The 24,266-nt window shown below is 48.3% G+C and overlaps 1 protein-coding gene across 2 annotated transcripts in view; it reads right to left on the minus strand.

Moving 5' to 3' along the window:
* lrba (LPS-responsive vesicle trafficking, beach and anchor containing) overlaps positions 1-24,266 on the minus strand; it is a 991,104-nt gene that overhangs the window by 292,085 nt on the left and 674,753 nt on the right. The window lies entirely within an intron of this gene.

Consider the following 24,266-nt stretch of genomic DNA (forward strand, 5'->3'; position numbering starts at 1 on the left):
AGTATTGTGTGCAGTTTTGGTCGCCTTATCTGAGGAAGGATGTTCTTGCCATGGAGGGAGTGCAGCGAAGATTCACCAGACTAATACCTGGGATGGCAGGAATGACATATGGAGAGAGATTGGGTCAATTAGGCTTATATTCGCTAGAGTTTAGAAGAATGAGAGGGGATCTCATTGAAACTTATAAAATTCTAACAGGACTAGACAGACTCGATGCAGGAAGGCTGTTCTCGATGGCGGGGGAGTCCAGAACCAGTGGTCACAGTCTAAGGATAAGGGGTAAGTCATTTAGGACTGAGATGAGGAGGAATTTCTTCACCCAGAGAGTGGTGAACCTGTGGAATTCTCTACCACAGAAGACAGTTGAGGCTAATTCATTAAATATATTCAAGAAGGAGTTAGATATATTTCTTAAGGCTAAGGGGAATCAAGGGATATGGAGAGAAAGCAGGGACAGGGTACTGAATTTGGATGATCAGCCATGATCACATTGAATGGTGGAGCAGGCTCGAGGGGCCGAATGGCCTACTCCTGCTCCTATCTTCTATGTTTCTATGTTTCCTTAACCTATCTAATTCAAGTAGTCTATCCATTTGGACACAATCTAGTCCCTTCATTATTTTAAATTCCTCAATCAAATCTTATTGAAATCTACCCTTTTCTAAAGTATAAAAAATACAACTCTCCAGGCCTATTGTGATAACTAAGGGATTTTAACCAGGATCAACCTAGCATCCCTCCTCTGAACTTTTTCCAGGATCTCTATATTGCCCACCATGTGAGGGGCCCAATACTAGACACAGCATTCTAAATAAGGCCTAACCAACGTCTTCTACAAGGACACTACAGTACTATTCATTTTATATTACTGTAGATTGGCCTAGCAATACATCATAATACTTTATTTGCTTTTGGTATAGAATCACAGTACTGGTCATGAACCATTACAGACCCGTACTATAACACTTTCGTTCAAAACACATGCTTAGCATTATTATTACCCATATGTATAATACTACATTTATCTACATTAAATATCATCTGTCAGATGTGGGCCCATTTTCCCATTGCATCGGATGAATATCATCCAGACCGGCACCACAATCTGTTTTGGGGCCCTTTATTCTTTCCAGAAATATATCTGCATCTACTTGGACAATTACAACTTTAGTGTCAACTGTACATTCCATTAATGGTAACTGAGTATAATCTACTGGACTGAAAACTGATACAAAGTAGCCATTTAAAACCTCTGCCATCTCCCGAGAATTCACCTGAATCTGCTCTATGGAATTCTTAAGGGCCTTATGAAGTCCTTTAATTGTCGTCTAACTTCTAACATAGCCAAAAAAGGTAACGGGTGCATATAGTCTTCTAGTTAGATTCTTGTTTTTTGCTAACATTTGAATATTGTTCTCTCCTGTGTTGATTTCTGCTGTTCTAGAGCATTACTCAACAATGTTTACAGTCCAATATTTTGCTATCCGTTAGGCACCCTTTGCTGTTGTGTGTTTGCTTTACATGGTATAATTTACATGCCTAAGAATAATAATTTTCCTTAGGTAGGCCAGGGCAGTTCTTTCTACCTGCTGTTCCTCACTTACCTAGCTTGTATGTTTTGTTTTCATGCATTGGATTTTTTAGAATTAGCTTTTTTTTAAATATATGTTTCAGTTGTTTCATGATTCTGGTGCACATTTCACTGATTCCAGTGCAACTTTCACTGATCCCATCTTTCTTTTTTCTTGCAATTCTTCTGCCTCTCATACTGGGGTATGGTTGGCAGAGAATTCAGTTGTGCTGGTAGGAAGAAAACCTGTCCTTGGCCGACAGCTACACACTCATACACATATTTTCCAGAAGGATCACTGGATTACAATTATAAATGTGAATCTGTACTGATTATTCCCTCCTTAACCAAGGGCACTGACAAGAGCTCTGTCGCTACCCAAAGCTGGATCAGCTAATTCAACGCAGGCCAGTGATTGAACCTCGGACCTCCAAAGTTCTATACCTAGGGCGACTTTTTTCTTCAGGAATGTCAATTCAAAAAACTACCACCTCAAGGCTTGACGTCTCTCACACTTTCATAGGAACAGGAGTAGGTCATTCAGCCCCTCGAGCCCATTTCGCCATTCAATGTGATCATGTCTGATTTGTATCCTAACTCCATGCACCCGACTTGACACCATATCCCTTAATACCCTTGGCTAGCAAAAACCTTAGATTTAGATTTAAAATTATTAATTGAGCTAGCATCTACTACTTTTTGTGGGAGAGAGTGCCACACTTCTACCACCCTTTGCATTAAGAAGTTACAATAGCAAAATACTGCGGATGCTGGAAATCTGAAATAACAACAGAAAATGCTGGAAACACTCAGCAGGTCAGGCAGCATCGAGGAGAGAGAAACAGAGTTAACGTTTCGGGTCGAGGGCCCTTCATCAGAACTGGAAAAGGTTAGAGAAGTAACGGATTTTTAAACAAGTGTAGGGACAGGGAGGAGGGGAGGAAAGAACAAAGGGAGAGACTGTGATAGGCTGGAAGGCAGGAGAGATTGACTGACAAAAGGGATGATGGTGCAAGGCAAAAGGAGAAGGAAATGGGACAAGTTAAGAAACAAAAGATGACTCTAGATGAGGTGTAAATGGCGAAATCATCAACCACTACCATGTGAGGAAAAAAAGGGAAAAAATATGGTGAAACAGCGATTTACTTGTACTTCTTACAATTTAGTATACTGTATTCGCTGCTCCCGATGCGGTCTCCTCTACATTGGGGAGACCAAATGCAGATTGGGTGACCGCTTTGCGGAACACCTCCATTCAGTCTGTAAGCATGACCCCGAGTTTACGGTCGCCTGTCACTTTAATTCTCTGCTCCACTCCCTCTCTGACCTCTCCATCCTCGGCCTCTTATACTGTTCCAACGAAGCTCGAGGAACAGCACCTCATCTTTCGATTAGGCACTTTACAGCCTTCTGGACTCAACATTGAGTTCAACAATTTTAGACTATAACCTCGGTCCCTATATTTTTTTCACTTTTTTTCTCACATGGTAGCTGTTGATGATTCTGCCATTGCCATTTACACCTCATCTAGAGTCATCTTTTGTTTCTTAACTTGTTCTATTACCTTCACCTTTTGCCTTAAGAAGTGTTTCCTAACTTCGCTCCTGAATGGCCTAGCTCTGATTTTAAGGTTATGTGCCCTTGCCCTAGACTCCCCCAGCAGCGGAAAAAGGTTTTCTCTATCTACCCTATCAATACCTTTCAAAATCCTAAAAACCTCAATCAAATCACGCCTTAACCTTCTATATTCCAGGGAATACAAACCTAGTTTATGGAATCCCTCCCTATAATCTAACCCTGGTCAATGTTCCCTTTAAGATGCTTGCCGGCTGTTCAATGCAAAAAACCGCGCATGTGCATTATTTTGAATGGGCCGCACACTCAAAAAAAAATTAACAGGAACATTGGCCCTGGTAACATTATGGTGAATCAGCGCTGCACTCCTTCCAACACCAATATATCCTTTCGAAGATGCGGTGCCCTGTATTGTACACAATGCTCCAGATGTGGTCTCACCAGGGCTTTGAAGAGCTGTAGCAAAACTTTCTCCCCTTTATATTCTAGCCCTCCAGTTATAAAGGCTAACATTCCATTAGTCTTTCTGATTATTTTTTGTACCTGACTACTACATTATAGTGATCTGTGTACATGGACTCCTAAATCTCTTTGGACCTCCACTGTTCCTAGCTTTTCAACATTTAAAAGAATACTCGGATCTATCCTTTTTTGGTCCAAAATGGATGACCTATCACTTGTTTTCATTGAAATCCATCTGCCACAGTTTTGTCTACTCACTTAATCTATCAATGTCTCTTTATAATTTTATGCTTCAGTCTACAGTACTTACCATGTCACCAATCTTTCAGTCATCGTCAAACTTGGATAGATGACTCTCTATTGCGGTATTTAAGTCACTAATAAGTATAACGAATTGTTGAGGCACCAGCAGAAATCCTTATGGGATCACCACTAGTCACTTCCTTTCAATTCAAGTACATACCCAATATTCCTACTCTCTGTCTTCTACCACCTAACCAAACTCATGCCTTCAATTTCATGAGCTTTAATTTTATCAAATAGTCTCTTAAGTGGAACCTTATCGGATGCCTTCTGTAAGTCCATATAAACTACATCCATAGACATTCCCCGTCTACTACTTTAGCTACTTCCTCAAAAAAATCCATTAGAGTTGTTAGACATGACCTACCCTTTACAAATCCATGTTGGCTGTCTCTAATCAGTTCAAATTTCTCTTAAGAACATAAGAAATAGGAGCAGGAGTAGGCCATACAGCCCCTCAAGCCTGCTCCGTCATTCAATATGATGGCTGATCTTCTACATCAACTCCACTTTCCCGTCCTATCCCCGTATCCCTTGATTTCCTTAGTGCCCAAAAATCTATCAATCTCAGTCTTGAATATACTCATTGACTGAGCATCCACAGCCCTTTGGGGTAGACTATTCCAAAGATTCACAACTCTTCTGAGTAAAGAAATTTCTCCTCATCTAAGTCCTAAATGGCCGACCCCTTATCCTGAGACTATTACCCCTAGTTCTAGATTCTCCAGCTAGGGGAAACAGTCTCTCAGCATCTACCCTGTCAAGCCCTCTAAGAATTTTATACGTTTCGATGACATTACCTCTCATTCTTCTAAACTCCAGAGAATATAGGCCTATTCTACTCAATCTCGGTGCTCAGTCACTCTGTCCTTAATGATGGATTCCAGTAACTTCCCCACAACAGATGCTAGACTAAAGATCCATCATTTCCTGGTTTCTCTCTCTCGCCTTTCTTAAGTAATCGAATTGGATTTGGAATTTTTCAATCTAAAGAGACAATTCTTGAATCGAGAGCACTTTGGAAGATTATGGCTAAAGCATCTGCAATTTTCTCACTTACTTCCTTTAAAACCCTGGGGTCGAAACCATCAGAACCTGGGGATTTGTCAGTCATTATTGCGCCATTATTTTTTTCTAATACTGTTTTTTGCTCACGTTAACTTTAGTGAGAGTTCCAGTTCTTGATTCATTATTAGATTCCCTGGAATGCCAGGTATATTCCTCTACTATGAAGACTGACACAAAAGTAATTATTCAACAAATAACAGAAAATGCTGGAAATACTCAGCAGGTCAGGCAGCATCTGCGGAGAGAGAAACAGAGGTAACGTTTCAGGTTGATGACCTCTCGTCAGAACATTTCTCTCAGTTCTGACGAAAGGTCATTGACCTGAAATGTTAACTCTGTTTCTCTCTCTTCAGATGCTGCCTGACCTGCTGAGTATTTCCAGCATTTTCTGTTTTTATTTCAGATTTCCAGCATCCGCAGCATTTTGCTTTTGTAATTATTCAACAACCCTGCTATTTCCTTATTTTCATTTGCAATATTACTCGCATCCGTTTTTAAAGGGCCCACATTACCTTTGACCAATGTTCACTTGAAGCTGCGCTACTGTCTCGAGGTCCAACGCAGCCGGTGAGCCAGCTTCCCAATGCAAAAAGACGCGCATGGGTGGAAGTTTGAATGGGTTGCGCAGCCCAATAAAGAGGGTGAATGCGCTTGACTACCCTTTTTCTTCTAATATAATTGTAAAAGCTTCTTAAATTTCTCCTTTTCAAACCTAATGTTGAATTTGATCATATTATGATCACTGTTAGAAAAATGTTCCCTTACTGTTAGATTGTTAACTAGTCTGGCTCATTACTTATTACTAAATCTAGTATGGCCTGCCCTCTTGTTGGTTCTAGAACATATTGCTCCAGAAAACTATCTTGAATGCACGCAAAAAATTCACTTCCTTTCTGACTTGAGCTACACTGCTTTTCCAAATCTATATGAAAATTAAAATCTCCCATTGAAACAACTTTGCAACAAGCCTCTCTAGTCTCTGAATTAATACATTCTGCCACTTCATTGTTGCTATCAGGTCGCTAGACAACTCCCAGTACAGATTTAAGTCCTCCCTTATTCCTCAATTTTAATCATAGAGTCTCCGCTGATTGCTTTCTCTTACCCATATCCTCTCTTACTAATGTTGTAATAGTATCTTAATCAATAAGGCTTCCTCTCCTCCTCTTCCAGTTTCCTTATCCTTTCTAAAGACCATATAACTATATTTAACTCCCAATACAGCCATGTCTCAGTAATGGGCACCACGTCATACCCTCTAAGCTGAATTTGAGCCTCTAATTCACTCAATTTATTTCTTATATTCTGTGCATTAGTAAATGAAACTCTTATTTGGGCAAGAGACCCCCAACCTGTCCTTCTGCCCTGATTCTGTCTTTCTCACTGTTTAACTTGACATGTTTCTTATTTGTCACTCCTGCTGTAACTACTTTATTTATTTTAGTATTCCTTTCATCTGGAATATCTATATCACTGTTTGTGACCTGAACTCTGCTCTTATCCCTATTTTTTCCTAGTCAATTCCTAACTCAACCCTCCAAAAGTGTCAATTCATCCATAAAGATGCAGCACAATGTACCGCACTCGAATAACCCCGTCCTCTCCAATCTCCATTGGCTGCTCATCACCAAGTGAGTGAGCTTGGAAATTCTTTTTCTTGCTTTCAAATCCCTCCATGGCCTTACACCAGCCAATATGAGATCTCTCCTTTTGTCTTCCATCCCCACCCACACCATATACTTCTGTAACACCCGTCTTCTGTGCCCGCTGCTGGTGTCAGATTGTTCATCCATTATCCTTCTGCCCATTGGAACTTCCTACCCAGTTCTCTCTGGGCTGACAGCTCCCTCCCTGTTTCTAAAACGGTGTCAAAGCCTCTCGCTTGAACTGGATCTTTGCTCCCTCACCATTTCTCCCTTTCAACATCCATTGTTTCTTAGTCTTCCTAACTCTGACTTCCTACATGTGAGGAATGCAAAGGAAATGCATGTAGTTGTAAAAAATGCCATATATCACTGGAAAGAGAATGATCATGTACAAAGATTGCAACCAATCTGACAAAAAGACAACCAAAACAAAACAGAAAAATCAACATTCCCACCTGTCAATCAGAAAATAAGCCAAGAATACAGTTATGCTATCAAAGGTTTCTCTCAATTCTGGCATTTCAAATCTCGTTACAGCTGAAGTTACAAAATAATGATGTAAGATGCCCTAAAAAAATCACTCTGCAATACTGAAGATGAGAATTAATACATTACATGCTCACACAGTCAAACCCAATTAAGATCATGTGCTTGGAACTGAAAATCTGATTTTACTGGATGTGTGATCTGATATTGCAATGTCTGAACATTAGCATTATAAAGCCTATCCTTACAATTTGGCAGCTTTAAAACAAAACTAGCTAGTAACCTTTTTAAACAGTACTACTTGTAGTTAATGAGCATCATATATTCATTTACATTTGTACAGATAAATCGAAAGTAATCTTGGTCTTAACAATCTACATTCAGCACTCAAAACAGCAATCAATGCAATATCAATGTGAAAACATTAATACCTTTATTACAGCATTAGGAGTTAATTCTCAGCATTCACATCTCCAGCAACATTCACATCATCATCTTGCAGACAACAGTAAAGACCGACAGACTAAACACATCACTGTTCAAAAACTGCCTGTACATTATTTTCTGTGCATAATCCTTGGCTATGGCTGTTACCAGCTTTTTTTGTATGGTATTTCATAAGAACATAAGGAATAGAAGCAGGAATAGGCCATTCGGCCCTTCGAGCCTGCTCTGCCATTCAATAAGATCATGGCTAATCTTCGATCTCAACTCCGCCCTTCCGCACTATCCCCATATCTCCTGGTTTCCTTAGTATTCAAAAATCTATCCATCTCTGTCTTGAATATACTCAACGACTGAGCATCCACAGCCCTCTGGGGTAGAAAATTCCAAAGATTCACAACCCTCTGAGTGAATAAATTTCTCATCTCAGTCCTAAATGGCCGACCCCTTATTCTGAGACTGCGACCCCTAGCCAGGGGAAACAACCTCCCAGCACCTACCGTGTCAAGCCCCTAAAGAATTTTATACGTTTCATTGAGCTCACCTCTCATTCTTCTAAACTCTAGGGAATATAGGCTTAGTCTACTCAATCTCTCCTCATAGGACAATCAACCCCCCCCCCCCACCCTGCCCCCACACACATCCCAGGAATCAGTCTAGTGAACCTTTGTTACAATCCCACTAAGGCAAGTATAAGTTTCCTTAGGTAAGGAGGCCAATTCCATTGAGAAACCAGGCTTCAGATCAAATACAATCAGACCAAAATAGAAGCTTGCTGCATTGAGTAGTGAGTGAGTAATCTCTAATGACCTCAAACCATCTCACCAACTAGTAATCTGTTTGGACAGATACATCCAATGAATCACACATTTGTGTTTCTGCCATCCAATGAAACTGTCCTTTCTGCACCAGGGGTGATTTTGTGACCCAGTAGGTAGGGACAAACAGATCATTGCTGCTCCAGCCTAATGCTATTGTCACCTCATTGTTCTATGATGCAGTTTATTTTTTCATTTATCTTCCTTTCCACAACAGATTGTGCTATTTATGTACACTTTGCTGTTTATTATAAAGAAACTTATAGTTCTGAGATATCTTCAGTGCTTGCCACGGTAGGCAGGGAGAAGTCATTGGCAGAGTCTGGTGGGTGAACCATTTATGGACTGTGGGCTACTTTTTAGCTATAGGGATTAACTGAAGTATGAATGGCCATTTCCTGCATAGAACATTTAATTGGTCTGGGTCCCACTCACGTGAGGGTATGAAGTGGATCTGTGCCAATTTGCAGGAAAGAAGCGGTGAAATGGGAATAAAGTTGGATGGGGGAAAAGAAAACTAGATTTTGGAAGAGGATGGGTTAGCAATTTAGTAAACATAGATGAGAACATGGTTACTGAAGATCAAGAGGTAAAAGGAAACAATGGTTCTGAAATTGTGGTCAGCGGCGTAACTAAGGCATATGTCACCGACCTCCGAAAGAAATCCACACTTACTTGGTGCGAGGCCCCCTTCGAAAACTTGCCTTGTTTCGCTGCGGAGTTGTGCGCACCATACTGGCCCATGGATCCCAGCATAAGTGCACCTGGGATCACGTGGGGCGGTACGCCAATCAGGAAACAGAAATCTCCGAAGCCCAACGTCAATCAAATTTTAAATTAAATGGTGTGAGTAATGATTTGAATTGATTACTTATCACTCCCACTGTAAATAATAATGATAATCATTATAACACTTAAGCTAAACTGGCAAGGAATATATTTTGTAAAATAAATACTGATCCCTTTTCGAGTAATGTGGACAGATCAGAAGTAACTAACTGGAAGAGATGAAAAAACAATTTCACTGAGGTACTAAGTGACTATTTAGCATGTGTAGAAAAATGTATTAGACCAGAAGCATTACTATATTTAATGATTAGTAGTGCACCAGAACTGATTCGTAACCTGGAAGTGGGTGAATGGTGGGACTGAGTCATCATTACATAGTTAGATTAGATATAAGAATCATACAATGTTACAGCACAGAAACAGGCAATTCAGCCCATCAAATCTTTACTAGTGTTTTTCTCCATAAACCACCTTGTCTAATCAAACTTGTTTTCAGAAGAGCAAACTTTGGAATCATCATTGGAGTATCATGCAAAAATTAAGTGGGTAGTAGAAATGATGTAGAAAATAAAATGAGAATGGACTTTTTTTTATATAAAGGGCAATAAAACTGAATGCGGAAAGGAAATATATCCTAAATAATAAAATAGGAAGACCAAAGCAGCAGGAGCTCCTTGAGGGGATCAACCTGAACGCTAAATAGATTTGTTTTAAAAGATTGTACCAAAAAAACCCAAAGAAACAAGTGTAGTAAGACCAAATGCCGTACAGCATCAATTAAGAGTAATCAAAATGATTATTAGAAAAGTTAAGAGAATAAAAGGAAGGTGGATTGTGGACAATACCAACAGTGATACAAATAATTTTTTAAGCAATCCAAGAAGTAAATCTAGTATTAAATATCATATGATAAGTCGACTGAAGATATAAAAGGCCAAGAAATGGCACATATGTTAAATGGATTTTTTTGCGAGAGTTATGGAGAACCAATCATTTTGTCGCAGAATATGTAACACCTGAAAAGATTAGTAAAGCATGAATTAAATGTCTACAAAGCAGCTGAACTGGGCTCAAGGAAATGAGGGAAGAAATTGGCGAAGCTCTGGCTAATAATTTTAGAAGTGCCTTTATTACAGGGATAATACCTGAGAATTGGAAGAGAGTGAATGTTATCCTAATATTCAAAAAGTAGTGAGACATGAATCAGATAATCATAGACCAAATAGTGAATCATCAGTAGACAGCAGAATGCTTAGGATTATTTTACAACATTCTATGAAAGCTCATCTAAAACATTTAAAGAGGGTAGAGAACAGGCAGAGTAGTGAGCAGAGTTTAAAAGTGAGAGTTTGAATCTCATATGTTCTGTAATTCTTTGGGGAGGTTACTTCTGTATCCTGTCTCAGCACTGGTCACAAACAATATTCAGGGGGGTACTACTATTACTGCCATCAGATTTTGTGGCCAGATGATCAGTGTAAGGAATTATCAAAGAGTTTTGAACATTTTAAGTGAGGGGCTAAAGAATGACAAATTGTTTCAATGTGGATAAATGCAAGAAACTGCCAGAAGCAAAAGTGGAAAAGAAAAATTGATTTTAGTATGATTATTGATCATTTATAATTTACTGAAAGTATCCAATCAATGATAATCTGCTGCTAAACAAGGATAATCTGATTAAATGGCTCTCAAGAGGTATTTGGGTATTTTTACTCCCTCTATTATAAGATCGCATTTAGGCACCTACGTTCAAAAGGTAATTAATGCATACAATGATTTCTGATTTTTTTTACATAATGGAAAAATGGAATACTTCCAGCAGAATAGAAATGGATATTATAGGATAATTAATGTACTGTTTTCTTTGTAAAGCTGTCCTCTCAGAAGCCAACCTGATGATCTGAGTAATTATCATTCTCAGGACAAAAAGACGTGTCACTACAGTTACTGTTCATATTATGTCAGGTATAGAAATGAACGACATCTTCAATAGTCATATTGCCGCTCTCTGCTAAAAAGTCAAAAGTTGCAACCTTTTACCAGTAATTTTACCAGTCTGCCCTTTCAGGTGGATGTAAAAATCCCATGGCATTATTCGAAGAGGAGCTGGGGCATTCTCCTGGTGTCCTGGCCAACATTTATCCTTCAATCAACATTACTAAAAAACACTGCTGTTTGTGGGACATTGTTCTGCACAATTGAGCTGCTGCTTTTTCCTACAACAGTGGTTATGCTTCAAAAGTACTTCAAAAGCTGTGAAGCACTTTGGAACATCCTAAATTGGTGAAAGGCAGTATATAAATAAAAGTTATTTTTCTTTAAGAGTCTGACTTTCAAAAAGTGCAGAAAACATTCATTAATTCTGCAAGATTAATATTAAAACAGAGTACATCTGTAAACAGAGGATAGTAATCCATACTAGTTGGCAAGTTTGACGACATACAGTTTAACAATGGTTTGTTAAGGTCAAGTCTTAGGGCATGGACAATTACATTTTGCGAGTCAGAATTTTGTGACTAATTAGCTATAGCTGTACTTATATCAGTAAGAAATACTGTATATGACTAGTAGATCTCTTGCTAGTCAGGTATTCCAGGAGCTGGAATATGGCTCATGTTCAGTGCAGTAGCCTAAATGCGACAACAGTTTGTCCACTGCCATAATACAACAAATTTACTGAAGTGATAGATCAGATGACTCAAAGTAAAAATGATGGCCCGGATTTTGCGGTCAGTGGTGAACGAACATTGCCTGCCATTCATTACACTTACCCACAGATGTTCTGTAGGCTTTTGCACTGGAACTTGTGGTTATTAGAAATCAAAAATAGCGCAGCAACCTCTACACGGGATCTGGGACCTATCTTCTTAACCAATTAGATTGAAGAATTGTTACTGAGGAGCGCAGAGTCTGAACCAGGAAGTGTCAGTTAGAATATTTAATTCAATGTCAAATTATGCACTGAAAGTGAAATAGAAAGAACGAAGGATGGGATTAAGAGAGAGAAACAGAAAAAGAAAGTAAAAAAAAATTAAATATTTAAAAATCTCCAACAGTAATTAAAATATGAAGGAACAAAACTCCACACTTGTAAAAGTTAATTTTCAGTGCCAGAGAGGTTGTTTAGCATAATTAAGACATATCATGCCATTAACAATTCACTTACACTTGAATGGACAAGCCCTAATCTTTTCTGGCGTGTTTAGTGGGTAAGTACTGCAACTTCATGTATGTGAATGCAGAGTCTCTTAGTGAGATACCATTAGAACAAAGTTTCTGGAGGAGCAGGGCAACTTGGACAGCAATTTCCTGATTTCCGTACTTAACTGCGCATGTGCAGACACTGGAAGTTGCTGTCAGATTTACTCTTTAATAACGGTGAGCACTGATAGCCTCACCATTATTTCTAAACCAAAATCCGTGCCATTATACTTTATTGATGACAAAAGATACACAGAGCCTCACAGATATAATCATTTTAATACCATTTACCCACCATTTAAGATAGAAGCAACTGTTTGTTCGGCTCTACCCAAAACCTCAGGTATGTACATTATAATTTTGTGTTCTACCTCCCACGTTGAATTTTCAGTGTTCACTTAAAATGAAAACTTATTTTCCCTCCTACTCCCCGAATCTCCTTTTTTTCAGTAATAAACATGATTACAAAAGTTTTGTTTTTCATCCCTTATGTCCTATGGTGCATTTGCAGTTCTTGGTGAAATGATCACTGGCACCACACTACACAAGGGATGCTTTCCCACTGTTGAATCTTCAATGACCAGCACCTTTAACAGTTGCTTATTCATCACACTCTGGGCAAAGCAACTTGACTCCAGTTGCAATGCCTGATCTCAACAAACTGCTTCAAACGCCACACTAGCTCTGATTAAATATTATTTTGCTTTCAACAACAGGAAAAAAAATCCCATTTCAAACACCTTCAACTCTGAATTTTTAGTTACTCTGAATATTTAATTAATGGCTTAAATTTTATAAAATGTTTGAAATAAAGTAATATTTTGTCTTTGATGGGCTTTTCCCCCCTGTTGCTTGCACCTTGCAGTTATTTTCTGAATTTTCTGTCTGATTGCCAATGTGATAGTCTGTCATGTTGTACCTTGGGTATTCTAGTTCTACAAGAGCCGAGTGAAAACTACAAACCTCCACGGTGCAATGCGCGCACACACATTTTTGAACATAAGCTGCAAATTTCCAGCACTCAAGGCCTAAGTGAAAATTCCAACTCTGGAGCAGAAGCAGAGCTCAAACCCAGTCTGAGCGAGAGTGACTAGCCTGTGTGGGGGTACAGTTCACATTAAAGGACCAATTGTTTGGTTAATTTTAATGATTTTACATGAGAAAGGGATAAACCAACTAACACTAGTCAACGATCAGTAGTAGATAGGTTTCGAGATAACAGAATAAAATGATACTTATAAAGATGTGTTGATGAAGGTTAACCATCACAGATTTGTAGAAGGCAAGTCGTGACTGAAAACTTAAGAATTTTTTGCGGAAATAACAGTGTATTGATACGCAAATGTAGTGCATGTCCTGTATACAGATTTTCAAAAAGCATTTGACACGTTGATGCATAGGAAGCTTGTTGATACAATTAAAGCACACTATATTCAAGGAAGTGTGGTACTATGGAGAGGAAGTTGGTTAAAGACAGAAACAGAGAGTAAAAGCTTCTCAAATGTTTTCTGGACTGGAGGTCAGTGTTAGAACCACTGGTCTTTCTCAATAATACATATTTAATTGGTCAGTCTCCCATGGTGTTGCACATGAGGAGTTAATGCCAAGTATAGTCTTCAGGTGAAGCAGGGTTAAAGAGCAGAGGACAACTGGACAGGGCATGCAGATATCATTCAATCACCATTTTAAAGTTAGATACTTATTTTATATAGTACTAGCTGGAGTGCCCGGCGGTGCCGAGGCTTTTTCGAGGGCATGTTGTTGTTGGAAGAGAGAGAGCGACTGGGGGGGAAGAGAGAGAGCGACTGGGGGGGAAGAGAGCGACTGGGGGGGAAGAGAGAGAGCGACTGGGGGGGGAAAGAGAGAGAGCGACTGGGGGGGAAGAGAGAGAGCGACTGGGGGGGGAAGAGAGAGAGCGACTGGGGGGTGAAGAGAGAGAGCGACTGGGGGGGGAAGAGCGAGAGCGACTGGGGGGGGAAGAGCGAGAGCGACTGGGGGGGAAGAGAGAGAGCGACTGGGGGGGAAGAGAGAGAGCGACTGGGGGGGAAGAGAGAGAGCGACTGGGGGGGAAGAGAGAGAGCGACTGGGGGGGAAGAGAGAGAGCGACTGGGGGGGAAGAGAGAGAGCGACTGGGGGGGAAGAGAGAGAGCGACTGGGGGGGAAGAGAGAGAGCGACTGGGGGGGAAGAGAGAGAGCGACTGGGGGGGAAGAGAGAGAGCGACTGGGGGGGAAGAGAGAGAGCGACTGGGGGGGAAGAGAGAGAGCGACTGGGGGGGAAGAGAGAGAGCGACTGGGGGGGAAGAGAGAGAGCGACTGGGGGGGAAGAGAGAGAGCGACTGGGGGGGAAGAGAGAGAGCGACTGGGGGGGAAGAGAGAGAGCGACTGGGGGGGAAGAGAGCGAGCGACTGGGGGGGAAGAGAGAGAGCGACTGGGGGGGAAGAGAGAGAGCGACTGGGGGGGGGGGAAGAGAGAGAGCGACTGGGGGGGGGAAGAAGAGAGCGAGCGACTGTGGGGGGGGAAGAGAGCGAGCGACTTTGGGGGGGAAGAGAGCGAGCGACTGTGGGGGGAAGAGAGCGAGCGACTGTGGGGGGGAAGAGAGCGAGCGACTGTGGGGGGGAAGAGAGCGAGCGACTGTGGGGGGGAAGAGAGCGAGCGACTGTGGGGGGGAAGAGAGCGAGCGACTGTGGGGGGGAAGAGAGCGAGCGACTGTGGGGGGGAAGAGAGCGAGCGACTGTGGGGGGGAAGAGAGCGAGCGACTGTGGGGGGGAAGAGAGCGAGCGACTGTGGGGGGGAAGAGAGCGAGCGCCTGTGGGGGGGAAGAGAGCGAGCGACTGTGGGGGGGAAGAGAGCGAGCGACTGTGGGGGGGAAGAGAGCGAGCGACTGTGGGGGGGAAGAGAGCGAGCGACTGTGGGGGGGAAGAGAGCGAGCGACTGTGGGGGGGAAGAGAGCGAGCGACTGTGGGGGGGAAGAGAGCGAGCGACTGTGGGGGGGAAGAGAGCGAGCGACTGTGGGGGGGAAGAGAGCGAGCGACTGTGGGGGGGAAGAGAGCGAGCGACTGTGGGGGGGAAGAGAGCGAGCGACTGTGGGGGGGAAGAGAGCGAGCGACTGTGGGGGGGAAGAGAGCGAGCGACTGTGGGGGGGAAGAGAGCGAGCGACTGTGGGGGGGAAGAGAGCGAGCGACTGTGGGGGGGAAGAGAGCGAGCGACTGTGGGGGGGAAGAGAGCGAGCGACTGTGGGGGGGAAGAGAGCGAGCGACTGTGGGGGGGAAGAGAGCGAGCGACTGTGGGGGGAAGAGAGCGAGCGACTGTGGGGGGGAAGAGAGCGAGCGACTGTGGGGGGGAAGAGAGCGAGCGACTGTGGGGGGGAAGAGAGCGAGCGACTGTGGGGGGGAAGAGAGCGAGCGACTGTGGGGGGGAAGAGAGCGAGCGACTGTGGGGGGGAAGAGAGCGAGCGACTGTGGGGGTGAAGAGAGAGAGCGACTGGGGGGGAAGAGAGCGAGCGACTGTGGGGGGGAAGAGAGCGAGCGACTGTGGGGGGGAAGAGAGCGAGCGACTGTGGGGGGGAAGAGAGCGAGCGACTGTGGGGGGGAAGAGAGCGAGCGACTGTGGGGGGGAAGAGAGCGAGCGACTGTGGGGGGGAAGAGAGCGAGCGACTGTGGGGGGGAAGAGAGCGAGCGACTGTGGGGGGGAAGAGAGCGAGCGACTGTGGGGGGGAAGAGAGCGAGCGACTGTGGGGGGGAAGAGAGCGAGCGACTGTGGGGGGGAAGAGAGCGAGCGACTGTGGGGGGGAAGAGAGCGAGCGACTGTGGGGGGGAAGAGAGCGAGCGACTGTGGGGGGGAAGAGAGCGAGCGACTGTGGGGGGGAAGAGAGCGAGCGACTGTGGGGGGGAAGAGAGCGAGCGACTGTGGGGGGGAAGAGAGCGAGCGACTGTGGGGGGGAAGAGAGCGAGCGACTGTGGGGGGGAAGAGAGCGAGCGACTGTGGGGGGGAAGAGAGCGAGCGACTGTGGGGGGGAAGAGAGCGAGCGACTGTGGGGGGGAAGAGAGCGAGCGACTGTGGGGGGGAAGAGAGCGAGCGACTGTGGGGGGGAAGAGAGCGAGCGACTGTGGGGGGGAAGAGAGCGAGCGACTGTGGGGGGGAAGAGAGCGAGCGACTGTGGGGGGGGAAGAGAGCGAGGGAGAGGGGGGGGAAGAGAGCGAGGACAGAGGGGGGAGGGAGAGAGGGGGGCGAGGGAGAGAGGGGGGGCGAGGGAGGGGGGCGAGGAGAGGGGGGGGCGAGGGGCGAGGAGAGAGGGGGGCGAGGGAGAGAGGGGGGGCGAGGGAGAGGGGGGGGCGAGGGAGAGAGGGGGGGCGAGGGAGAGAGGGGGGGCGAGGGAGAGAGGGGGGGCGAGGGAGAGGGGGGGGCGAGGGAGAGGGGGGGGCGAGGGAGAGGGGGGGCGAGGGAGAGAGGGGGGCGAGGGAGAGAGGGGGGGCGAGGGAGAGAGGGGGGGCGAGGGAGAGAGGGGGGCGAGGGAGAGAGGGGGGGCGAGGGAGAGAGGGGGGGCGAGGGAGAGAGGGGGGGCGAGGGAGAGAGGGGGGGCGAGGGAGAGAGGGGGGGCGAGGGAGAGAGGGGGGGCGAGGGAGAGAGGGGGGGCGAGGGAGAGAGGGGGGGCGAGGGAGAGAGAGGGGGCGAGGGAGAGAGGGGGGGCGAGGGAGAGAGGGGGGGCGAGGGAGAGAGGGGGGCGAGGGAGAGAGAGGGGGCGAGGGAGAGAGGGGGGGCGAGGGAGAGAGGGGGGGCGAGGGAGAGAGGGGGGGGCGAGGGAGAGAGGGGGCGAGGGGGGGGCGAGGGAGAGAGGGGGGCGAGGGAGAGAGGGGGGGCGAGGGAGAGAGGGGGGCGAGGGAGAGAGAGGGGGCGAGGGAGAGAGGGGGGGGCGAGGGAGAGAGGGGGGGCGAGGGAGAGGGGGGGCGAGGGAGAGGGGGGGCGAGGGAGAGAGGGGGGGCGAGGGAGAGAGGGGGGGGCGAGGGAGAGAGGGGGGGGGCGAGGGAGAGAGGGGGGCGAGGGAGAGAGGGGGGGCGAGGGAGAGAGGGGGGGCGAGGGAGAGAGGGGGGGCGAGGGAGAGAGGGGGGGCGAGGGAGAGAGGGGGGGCGAGGGAGAGAGGGGGGCGAGAGAGAGAGGGGGGGCGAGGGAGGGGGGGGGCGAGGGAGGGGGGGGGCGAGGGAGGGGGGGCGAGGGAGAGGGGGGCGAGGGAGAGGGGGGGCGAGGGAGAGGGGGGGCGAGGGAGAGGGGGGCGATGGAGAGGGGGGCGAGGGGGGGGCGAGGGAGTGGGGGCCGAGGGAGAGGGGGGGCGAGGGAGAGGGGGGGCGAGGGAGAGGGGGGGCGAGGGAGAGGGGGGGCGAGGGAGAGGGGGGGCGAGGGAGAGGGGGGGCGAGGGAGAGGGGGGGCGAGGGAGAGGGGGGGCGAGGGAGAGGGGGGCGAGGGAGAGGGGGGCGAGGGAGAGGGGGGCGAGGGAGAGGGGGGCGAGGGAGAGGGGGGGCGAGGGAGAGGGGGGGCGAGGGAGAGGGGGGGCGAGGGAGAGGGGGGGCGAGGGAGAGGGGGGGCGAGGGAGAGGGGGGCGAGGGAGAGGGGGGCGAGGGAGAGGGGGGGCGAGGGAGAGGGGGGGGCGAGGGAGAGGGGGGCGAGGGAGAGGGGGGGCGAGGGAGAGGGGGGGCGAGGGAGAGGGGGGGCGAGGGAGAGGGGGGGCGAGGGAGAGGGGGGGCGAGGGAGAGGGGGGGCGAGGGAGAGGGGGGGCGAGGGAGAGGGGGGGCGAGGGAGAGGGGGGGCGAGGGAGAGGGGGGGCGAGGGAGAGGGGGGGCGAGGGAGAGGGGGGGCGAGGGAGAGGGGGGGCGAGGGAGAGGGGGGCGAGGGAGGGGGGGGCGAGGGAGGGGGGGCGAGGGAGGGGGGGGCGAGGGAGGGGGGGCGAGGGAGAGGGGGGGCGAGGGAGAGGGGGGGCGAGGGAGAGTGGGGGCGAGGGAGAGGGGGGGCGAGGGAGAGGGGGGCGAGGGAGAGGGGGGCGAGGGAGGGGGGGCGAGGGAGGGGGGGGCGAGGGAGGGGGGGGCGAGGGAGGGGGGGGCGAGGGAGGGGGGGGCGAGGGAGAGGGGGGGCGAGGGAGAGGGGGGGCGAGGGAGAGGGGGGGCGAGGGAGAGGGGGGGCGAGGGAGAGGGGGGCGAGGGAGAGGGGGGGCGAGGGAGAGGGGGGGCGAGGGAGAGGGGGGGCGAGGGAGAGGTGGGGCGAGGGAGAGGGGGGGCGAGGGAGAGGGGGGGCGAGGGAGGGGGGGGGCGAGGGAGGGGGGGGGCGAGGGAGGGGGGGGGCGAGGGAGAGGGGGGGCGAGGGAGAGGGGGGGCGAGGGAGAGGGGGGGGCGAGGGAGGGGGGGGGCGAGGGAGGGGGGGGGCGAGGGAGAGGGGGGGCGAGGGAGAGGGGGGGCGAGGGAGAGGGGGGGCGAGGGAGAGGGGGGGCGAGGGAGAGGGGGGGCGAGGGAGAGGGGGGGCGAGGAGAGGGGGGGCGAGGGAGTGGGGGGGGCGAGGGAGAGGGGGGGCGAGGGAGAGGGGGGGCGAGGGAGAGGGGGGCGAGGGAGAGGGGGGCGAGGGAGAGGGGGGCGAGGGAGAGGGGGGGCGAGGGAGAGGGGGGGCGAGGGAGAGCGAGGGAGAGGGAGAGGGGGGGCGAGGGAGAGGGGGGGCGAGGGAGAGGGGGGGCGAGGGAGAGGGGGGGCGAGGGAGAGGGGGGGCGAGGGAGAGGGGGGGCGAGGGAGAGGGGGGGCGAGGGAGAGGGGGGGCGAGGGAGAGCGAGGGAGAGGGAGAGCGAGGGAGAGGGGGGGCGAGGGAGAGGGGGGCGAGGGAGAGGGGGGCGAGGGAGAGGGGGGGCGAGGGAGAGGGGGGGCGAGGGAGAGGGGGGGCGAGGGAGAGGGGGGGCGAGGGAGAGGGGGGGCGAGGGAGAGGGGGGGCGAGGGAGAGGGGGGCGAGGGAGAGGGGGGCGAGGGAGAGGGGGGCGAGGGAGAGGGGGGCGAGGGAGAGGGGGGCGAGGGAGAGGGGGGCGAGGGAGAGGGGGGCGAGGGAGAGGGGGGCGAGGGAGGGGGGGGCGAGGGAGAGGGGGGCGAGGGAGAGGGGGGGCGAGGGAGAGGGGGGAGGAGGAGGAGGGAGAGTGGGAGGAGGGGAGGAGTGTTTTGAGGGGGTCAGCGAAAGAGCAAAAAATTTTTTTTTTGAAAAACGGGTGTTAAGAAGATGGGAGGCCATCTTGAAAGTTTTTTTAATGTTTTTAAAAAGCTGCCACGGAGAAGGAACGCGCAGTCTGTGAAACCAACAGAAATTTTTAAATTTTTTTTTAAAAAGCTGCCACGGAGAAGGAACGCGCAGTCTGTGAAACCAACAGAAATTTAAAAAAAATGTTTTTTTATAAACGGGTGTTAAGAAGATGGGAGGCCATCTTGAAAGTTTTTAAAAAGCTGCCACGGAGAAGGAATGCGCATTCTTGCTGAAAACACCAAAAGTTATTTTTTTTTTTTTTTAAACGGCTGTTAAGAAGATGGGACACCATCTTCATTGTGTTTTAACGTTTTAGACATTGTGTTTTTACGTTTTACACATAAAAAAAAAAAATCGCTCCTAACAAATAAACACACAGGTGAGAATAAAGATGGCGGCCACTCACCTCAGTTCAGAACGATAAGGCCCGCCCACACACGCACTGATTGGTTGATCGTCATGTCACCGAAGCATAGGATTGGTCAATCGTCCTGTCACTCGACTCTAGGAGGGCCCGGCTGCACATGCAATGAACCCGCCCCCGCCACACATTGATTGGTCGACCATCGGGTTGGTCGACCGTACGATTGGTCGACCTCAATGTCACTCTATGGTAATGAGTGGATAATGAGCGGAATGTTGAAGGTTTTTCGGATACCGCGGGCGCAATTTTTGTCCGGCCGAAACGTAAATACGCTTACCATCGTTTTGGAACGGTGAGCTTTCTTTCGACGTAACGCACGCGTAGGTACGCTCTGTAACTTTCGAGCGCATAGCCGGACAGACGCACACCCGAGGACAGACAGAAGGACAGACAGAAGGACAGACAGAAGGACAGACAGACAGAAAGAACGATCCGTTTATATATATAGATTCTTTGCTTAACTCTAGAGGACTGTAAGCAACTTCAAGAGAACATAGACAAGTTAATAGAGAAAATAGATATCAGATGAAATTTAAATGTGTAGAAATGTGAGTTGATACACTTTAGAAGGAAGAATAGGAGAGGAAATATACATTAAATGGTAAAACTTGAAAAGCAGTAGAGAAGCAGAGACTATGGGGTCCTCAAGAGATCCCCACCATTACAGATACCAGTGTCCAGCCAATTTGGTTTACTCTACATGACGTTAAGAAACAGTTAAGTGCAAGGGACACAGCAAAAGCCACGGGCCCCAACAACTACCTGATTGTAGTGAAGACCTGTGCACCAGAGGTGCCCAGAGACCTGCTCGCCTAGCTAAGCTATTCCAGTACACTGGCATCAACCCAATAATGTGGATTGCCCAAGTATGCCCTATCCACAAAAAACAGAACTAACTTAACCTGACCAATTAGTGTCTCATAGGTGTCCTCCCAAACATCAGTAAAGGAATGGAAGCAGTCATCAAAAGTGCCATCAAGTGATACCTACTTAACAATAACCTGCTCAAGTTTGGACTCTGCCAGAACCTCTCAGCTCCAGACCTCATCACAGCCTTGATTCAGGTATGGGCAGAAGAACTGAATGCTACAGGAGAGATGGGAGTAGCTGCCCTCAACATCTGACCAAGTATAGCACGAAGTTCTGAAGTCAACAGGGGCCAAATGAAACGCCATCCAATGGCTGGAGTCAATATTGATTCAAAGAAAGATGACTGTGATTGTCAGAGATCATTCATCACAGCCCCAGGACATCACTTCAGGTGTTTGTCAAGGAAGCATCCTTAGCCCAATCATCTTCAGCTGCTTCATTAATGACCTTCGTTCCATCATAAGGTAAGGAGTGGGGTCTGTTCACTGATGATTCCACAGTGTTCAGCTCCATTCACATTTACTTCAATAATGAAGCAGCTCATGGAACTGGACAACATCCAGGCTTGAGCTGCCAAGTGGCAGCTAACATTCGCACCAAATTGGTGTCGGATAATGACTATCTCTAACATGAGAAATCCCAGTCATCTCCCCTTGACCTTAAATGGCACCACAATTGCCAGGTTCCCCATCATCAACATCTTGGGGTAACCACTGACCAGAAGCTCAATGGCCATATCAACACCATGACTACAAGCTTGTGGCAGAGGCTGGGGACTTTATGGCAAGTGGCTCACCTCTTGTTCCCTCAGAAATCTCTTCACCATCTGCAAGGTTCAAGTCAGGAGTGTGAAGTAATACTCATCACCCACCTTGATGGGTGCAACAACACTCAATAAACTCATCATCATCCAGGACAGACCAATTCACTGGATTGCTGCATCTGCCACTAGATTTGCTATCCATCCCCTCCATCACAGGCGCTGCAGGAACTCACCAAAGTTATAGGAACAGCACCTTCCCTCCCCTGCCATCTCTATTACCAAAGATAAAAGCAGCAATATTGTGGGAACAACATCCCCTCCAAGTTACACAACTTGAACATGTATCCCTATTCCTTCAACATTGCAAGGTCAATAACGTGGAATTTCCTACCTAACACCATTGTGGGAGCACTATAATCACAAAAACCGCAGCAATGCTCACCACCACCTTCCTTGGGCAAATAGGGATTGACAACGAATGAGGTCTTGCCAGTGTTGTCTACATCCCAAGAACAAAAACAATATATTTTTATATGGCAAATCTAGTTCAGTCTTCTAAGAAACATCTATATATTAAAAATCTTGAGCGTGGTGTGAACTTCCTATCCGCAAACCTAATTTCCTTATGTCACAATTTTGAGTCAGGCTTTTTATGTCAACATTCAACAATGCAAATTACTTCATATATAATTGGAAAACCCCTTGGAACATGCCAATATTTCATTATCACAATGTGATAAACCAATCAAATCAATCAAAGTGGTTTTTGAAAAAAAAAATTCATCTGCCATTTATCTTCAGTTAGCTGAAATTTCTAACATCCAAATTAAAGTTTTAAACAAAATACAAGACTTGTAAAAATTACAAATTTCACAATAAAATGATTAAAGTTACCTTCATTTACCTTTTGTGTCTTTTAATACCTTTAATAAAAAGCTTTTCCTTCAAGCCTGTTTCAACAGCCTGGACTTTGACTGGATTATTTTATCTTGACAGTTGGAAAAAGCTTTCAACCATATCTGTGCATTCTGAGCAGGGTAATTTACATTATTCCCCAGCATGCAAACTATACTTCAACTGGAGTTGAAGGGTTTGTCCCCTCATCCTGTGAGGATTTAAGATTTTCTTTGTTGTTCTTTCCCCAAAGGCAAAACTGAAGATTGAATTCTCATAGCTTGATTTCAGGCAAGTGGTGATCTCCATTACAAAGACCGTCGTACAATCGCCCATCTCCACTCCTACCTCACCCCATTGCTGCTGAAACCCTCATCCAAGCCTTTGTCACCACCAAACTCAATTATTCCAATACACTCCTTGCCGGCCGCCCATCCTCTACCCTCCGTAAACTTTAGCTGATCCAAAGCTTTGCTTCTTATATCCTGTCCTGGTCCAAGTCTTGCTCACCCATCACCTCCAATCTTGCTGACATACAGTGACAACATTCCCCAATGTCTCAAATTTAAAATTCTCATCCCTGTATTTAAATCTCTCTCTGGCCTCACTTCTCCCTATCGCTGTAATTTCCTCGATTGCTATAACCTGCAAACCCCCTCCAATTCTCCATTATTCTGATTCTAAACTCTTGTGCATCCTCCCTCCCTTCACCCCACCATTGGCAGCTGTGCCTTCAACAATTTAGGTCCCATTTTCCTGCCCCACAAATCAGTTTGACCCTACTCCACTAAATGTTATCCCCCACAAAGCTGCTGGACCCTGCTCCACCCCACCTCACCCCGCAGCCCCATTCTGCCAGAACACTGCAACCCCCAATACTGCCAGATGCTGTAACACATGTTGTGAAATATCTTTCCCAGTCCTTCCAGGTTCCAGGATCTCCCTGCCCACCCCATCATTATTCTTTCCTCCCTCCAGTCCCAGAACCCCTCTCAGCGCTCACATATTCCTACACTGCATTCCCAGTGCGCCGTGATCCCAGAACCATAGAGTGGGAAGGGGGGGGAAGTCAGAGCGGGAAGGGGGGGGGAAGTCAGAGCGGGAAGGGGGGGGAAGTCAGAGCGGGAAGGGGGGGGAAGTCAGAGCGGGAAGGGGGGGGAAGTCAGAGCGGGAAGGGGGCGAAGTCAGAGCGGGAAGGGGGCGAAGTCAGAGCGGGAAGGGGGCGAAGTCAGAGCGGGAAGGGGGCGAAGTCAGAGCGGGAAGGGGGCGAAGTCAGAGCGGGAAGGGGGCGAAGTCAGAGCGGGAAGGGGGCGAAGTCAGAGCGGGAAGGGGCGAAGTCAGAGCGGGAAGGGGGCGAAGTCAGAGCGGGAAGGGGGCGAAGTCAGAGCGGGAAGGGGGCGAAGTCAGAGCGGGAAGGGGGCGAAGTCAGAGCGGGAAGGGGGCGAAGTCAGAGCGGGAAGGGGGCGAAGTCAGAGCGGGAAGGGGGCGAAGTCAGAGCGGGAAGGGGGCGAAGTCAGAGCGGGAAGGGGGCGAAGTCAGAGCGGGAAGGGGGCGAAGTCAGAGCGGGAAGGGGGCGAAGTCAGAGCGGGAAGGGGGCGAAGTCAGAGCGGGAAGGGGGCGAAGTCAGAGCGGGAAGGGGGCGAAGTCAGAGCGGGAAGGGGGCGAAGTCAGAGCGGGAAGGGGGCGAAGTCAGAGCGGG

The sequence above is a fragment of the Somniosus microcephalus genome, chromosome 2 (genome assembly GCF_052327205.1).
Source record: "Somniosus microcephalus isolate GS21.2 chromosome 2, FLI_Smic_1.0, whole genome shotgun sequence".
Taxonomy (NCBI): Eukaryota; Metazoa; Chordata; class Chondrichthyes; order Squaliformes; family Somniosidae; genus Somniosus; species Somniosus microcephalus.